The sequence below is a fragment of the Pelobates fuscus genome, chromosome 10, assembly GCF_036172605.1.
Source record: "Pelobates fuscus isolate aPelFus1 chromosome 10, aPelFus1.pri, whole genome shotgun sequence".
NCBI lineage: Eukaryota > Metazoa > Chordata > Amphibia > Anura > Pelobatidae > Pelobates > Pelobates fuscus.
Window position 1 is genome coordinate 13,369,943 of NC_086326.1, and position 6,000 is coordinate 13,375,942.

Here is a 6,000-nt window from a genome sequence, read left to right on the forward strand (position 1 = left end):
AATTCCCAGCAAAAATGCAATCCGTATGTAAAAAATGCACAAAATTATTTTTTACCACATACTTTGGCATGTAATGGTAAAAAAATGGGGGCATGTTAAGGCACAATATGCACCTTATGAGATACCCTGGAGTGTCTACTTTTACAAATGGTAGGCCTTTGTGGGCGTTTTTTGAACAGTCAAACTGTTATAATACCCCAAATGGAAGCATAGGCTCATTAAATCCGTCTCTCAAAATTCTACTGTGAATACTGAAAAGGACAGGTCTCCTATATGGCACTGTAGCTTCACAAAATAGTGCCAAAGACATACAATGGGGGTACCGTTGTACTCAGCAGAAGTAACTGAACACATAATAAAACTTTGTACAGGAATAGCACACACCAACTTTACAAAATACACATGAGAAGTTCTTTGTTATAAGTTTGTTTGCGAAAAACCCCAAAAAACACAATTTTACTCCAATATCTAGCAGAGGTTGGCGGTAAAATGGCTGCGTAGAAAGTGTCAAAACAACCTTAGGTAAATAGCCTGTGGTGTCTACTTTATATAAATATATACTTTTGTGTTGCAATTTTGTTTTCTTTTATGGCTATTAAGCTTACAAGACAAACATACCAAATTCTAAAATCGCTCCACATTAAAAGTTTATTTTACTCCTTGTGTTTTGTGACCTGTAACTACAAAAAAAAACTTAAAATCCCAGACACATTATATATTCTGTAAATCAGAACAACTAAATGAATGTATTTTGAATTACTTTCCTTAACCTGCACTAATTGTGCACACATTATTATTGCAAAAACTGTAAAAAAAAATCAAGATTTTTAATTTTTTTTGCATTCTTCTGTATTGTTTTATAATAAATAAGCATTTATATATATATATATATATATATATATATATATATATATATGTTACATCAAATTAAAGCCCTTTCTGTCCTTTAAAAAACGGTATATAATATGCGTCGGTGCAATAAATTAGTAAAATGCAAATTGCAGTTGAACGCAAACAGCAAAAAATGCAAAAAATGCCGTTGTCATTAAGTGAAAGACAAGCTTCTGAAGCTGTGTCCTTAAGGGGTTAATACACCCATCTGGCTGTCAATCAGACAATCTGTCCTGTTACTTCCTGGTTTGGTTAGCTCAGTTGAGCTAATCTCAAGAGGCAGTAATTACCCAGAGCAGTTGCCTTGCGGAGACTTTTCATTGAGCTGTATTGGGAAGTCTATGATTGGACAGCCACAGAAAGTCTGGGTGGGGTTAGAACGGGAGGGCTTGCAAAAGCTGCAGACAAGAGATCTACAGGTTATGCAAGCTGTTTTTAGATATACTCCAATGAAAAAATGTATAATTATTTATTTTAATTTGGGGAATATCTACGAAACAGTATTTAAAAAAAATAATATTGTATTTGGGTACTATAATGTCCTTTTTAACCTCCTCTTCTGTCCCCCCTTAATTATTCTAAAATATTTCCTTTATGCTGGTCTCTGAACAAACAGCACAGTTGTAAAAGTCACAAAGGTACAATGCTACAAAGGTTTAGGAAGACATTTGTTGGGCATCATGGGTTCCGTGGCAAACAAGGCAGTCAAGAGTAAAAGTCTGGGTTCTTTGACAAATGAAGCAGCGCAAAGTAAGGCTACAAAAAGAAAATGGACTGTACATTGTCTGTACATTGAATGCAGTGCCAGACTTACTAAACACACTTGCTGAGAACAGTGACTTATCTGGAGTATGAAGCCACCCTTTTTTGGATAATGGTAAAAGATCTACTCTAAAAACAAATATACATAGTTACATGCACACTCAACTTGTGTGTCTTATTTACATGATTCATGAGTTTAATACGCACTCCTATGCTTCAATTTAAATATTTTCTCCAAAAACTGTTGATAAATGTCGACTGTTTTTGGATGATTTTGAATGAATCAAAGTCATCCAAAAGTCAAGCAGTAGAATTTCGAGATGAGATGAGGTGAGATTGAACTGCCACAAGCCAACCAACCATAGCACTTTCACTTAGATTGCATAGCATGGGAAAGGCTTATAAAGGCGTCCTCCATGGGCTGAGGTAGAATAATTTTTAAGGCATTGCAATTTTTTTATTGTCATTTTGGATCCTCTTACAAGAGTTGAGTAAGGACATTATTACATAGGCCTTTTTGGGGGCTGAAAAAAAATAAGATTTAAGAAGACATTTGATGTTGAGTATAATTTTTATAGAATGTTAGCAAGTTTGAGCAGGGCCCTCAACACCCTCTGTTCCTGTGTGTCCAACTCATCTTGTAACAAATACGTGTCTGTTTGTCCACCCATTGTTCAGCACTGTGGAATTTGTTGACACGTTTTAAACAATAATAATAATTATAACACATGGATTCATTATTTTCAGTGTAAAATATAGGCTCCAAAATAAGAAGAGAAAGCAATAGGGGGTGGGAGATGGATGGAGAATAGATTTAGGACTGAGGAAGAGAAAGATTAGGGAATTTTATGCTAGATTAAATAAAGATAGTTTTTTAAGAAGAAATGGGGAAAAGGGAATGCATGAAATATGCATTGATTTCTGAAATAATATGGCATAATACCTATCGGATATTTAAAAAAATTAAAATATATATAGATAGATATATAGGCTTTACACTCAATATGCAAAAGGATGTTAGCCCCCGAAAAGCCTTTAACCATTGTAATTAAATTGATACGCATGATTGACTATAATTAAATTGAGGCCTAAATCTGACTTTTTATAGTTAAATAATCATTTCTTAATTAGCCTGGACATATTGAGTATGTCTACTGTCTTTAAAGCAGTGGCTACCTGAAACATTTCATATTGTCCTCCCATAGTAACAGACACATTCGTGTTTAATGGTTAAACATGAAAACAGATTATGTAGGTAAATATTTTCTCTATTCTGCCATCCGCTGATCGAGATGGAAAATGTCTCATCACTCAACATACAACATTCCTGATACTTACAATAGAAAATCTTTGATATATGAAGATATGTAGCAGAGGAGGGCTGGCTATATTTGGCCTGGGGGCAACCGCAAACAAAGAGTAAGTATATATCCCAAATTCAAACAGTAAACTCTCCGTTTGCTCACTTTATATTAAAAAATAATATGCTAATATTGTAAGAACTGTAATACAATAAGAATTATAAGAATACAGTTACACATTAATAGCTTAGCATTGTTATGGGTAGCAGCTGCCCTCAATACTCTCTATACAGTTGCCCTCTCATAGGTTAGTGAATTATGGATTTGGACATTCCAGCTTTCAGTTACAAAATGTTTCATATGGGCCAGAATTAGGCAATATTAGTTTTCTCAACATCAAGATATATAAGTTGGAAAATAGACAGACAGACAGACAGACAGACAGACAGACAGGCAGACAGACAGACAGACAGACAGACAGACAGAGAGAGAGAGAGAGAGAGAGAGAGAGAGAGAGAGAGAGAGAGATAGAATGGTGGGAGAGTGGGTGGACGGACGGTTACTTTCTAGTGAATGTATTGTTCGATATGAAATTTCTCCTGAAAAATCTCAAAAGAGCCAGTTTGATGCTTCTGTTTCTAAAACTGTAGATTACTGGGTTAAGAACAGGAATCAGAGCTACATTAAAAAATGATAGCACTTTGCTGCTGCTTAATGATGTGTGTGATGGAGGCTTCATGTATACAAAGAAAATAATGAGGTACAAAAGAGTCACAACAGTGAGGTGAGAGGAGCAGGTAGAGAAGGCTTTCACTCTTCTCTCTGTAGAGCGGATATTCAGAATGGTGTAGACGATGAAGAGGTAAGACATAAGAGTCAGCATAAAGCAAGGACAAACCATCAATCCGGCCGCTGTGTACATGGTGGCCTGTGCCACAAAGATATCAGAACATGAGAGCTGCAGTAAAGGTATGAGATCACAGAAGAAGTGATTTATTATATGGGAACTACAGAATTGTAACGAAGAAATCATCAAAATGATGGGCATTGAAAATATATACACAATGGTCCAAGCAAGAGTGGCAAGTGTAGCACAAAGTCTTCTGTTCATGATAACCATGTAATGGAGAGGAAGGCACACAGCCACATAACGATCATATGACATGACTGTAACAAGCAAGAGTTCAGTGCTTTGAAAGACAATAGCAAAATGCGTCTGTAACATACATCCTACGAAAGATATATTATGGTCATTAAAAATTGCTATTGTCACCAGCTTGGGCAGAGTAACGGAAACATAGAACATGTCCAGTAAGGAAAGGTTACTCAGGAACAAATACATTGGCTTTTGGAGATTGCTATCCGTACCAGTAAGAACAATTATCATTGAATTTCCCACCAGACAAGCACAATACATGACCAAAACGGAGACACCAAGAGGGATCTGATAATGAAAATCAGGCTGAAAACACATAAGTTTAAAATATCCTTGTATGAGTCTAGTGTTATTGACCATCTCAGCAGTGGTAACTCAATGGATAGGGCTCCAGTTGCCGTACCTCAGAGTAACAGAGTGACTTCAAGCCTAAAAAACACTTAAAATTAACATTAAATTAATTTACATTTTTCACTAATGTATTTTCTTTACTTAGTGAATTTGTTTGTTTTTTTTGACTCATGTTAAAACATTTTATATTCATACATTTTAAATACTCAAACATACCTGCAACAATGCAATGCGAGCCAGCATTGCAAATATTTAGGTTGAAAGTAATCATTATACCTAAAATAAAGTATTACTTTTTCTAATTATACAATATCTTTGAATCAATTCATGTGAAGGTACATTAACCACAATGATTGCAGTTTACCAAAAGCGTACACAAAAGCCTACAACTAATTGCCACACACATAGTACATGAATATATGTGCCTAACAATTTAACATTACAGGTATCAGCATCCGTCTTTATAAAGTAAACAGTTTGCCCCAAAGGAATAGTTATTTCCCAGGGTATTTACTGACAGAACTATATCTAATTAACCAGTCGAAACCTCAGGAGACAGTTCCTTCAAAGTATAAATTAATTATAATTTAAATTAATATTTTGACATATAGTAAGAGCATGACTTTGCATCAAGTTTGACACTATATATGAGTTAAGCACTCTGTTGATTACATATGGTTATGTTGTTTTTGTTGAATGTATCTGTGGTGGGACCGCTGCCCATCCGTGAATTGTCTTTATGTGATTCACTATTCATTATAAGCCCGGTAAGCAGAACATGAATGCCGACGGGCTGTCCAGACAGACAGCTTTGGACAAGTGATCCGTGAGTATCCCCCCTCCCCCCAATCATCCCGTGGCCGATCCGTTAGGATCAGACCAGGTATGCCGTCATCGGTCAAGGGGGGGGAGCAGTGTGGTGGGACCGCTGCCCGTTCGTGAATGGTCTTTATGTGATTGCCTGTAATTTCCCCTCCCCTTCCATGTATTTGGGAATATTTGTATGTTTTACCTGGTTTTTACCATATGAACAGGTTCCGTTCGTCTCCCGAACAGGGATCACCTCAATACCCCATTTAGAATGTTTATTTAAAATGTTCACACCTCGCTAACGAGGTGTGAAAACCACAAACCGCAAGGGAGACGAGCGGCGCATGCCACTCCTGGGTGGCAGCCATTTTGTATATGTGAACGCCAACCAGGGGGAGCATTTGCGGATTGTGTCCCGGTGCGTTCGTTTCCCGAATGAGGACCCCCAGTGCCCTTTGGAATGTTCACACCAATCAACTAGAACGTTTCCCAACTTGCAACATAAGAGGGAAACCGCAATAACATTTCGCAACAAGTGTGAAACCGCAAGGGAAGTAATTAATGAGTGCTTCCCTCGAGTGGCCGCCATTCGTATGGACGAATGACGACCAAGGGGAGCATTCGTATCCCAAAATGAGACGCTTCCCTTGCCTGGTTTCACACAGGTACTTCATGAATGGAGGAGGTTCGCACCGGACTCCGTTGTGGAGGTCCCTGGGTTTGGTGTGG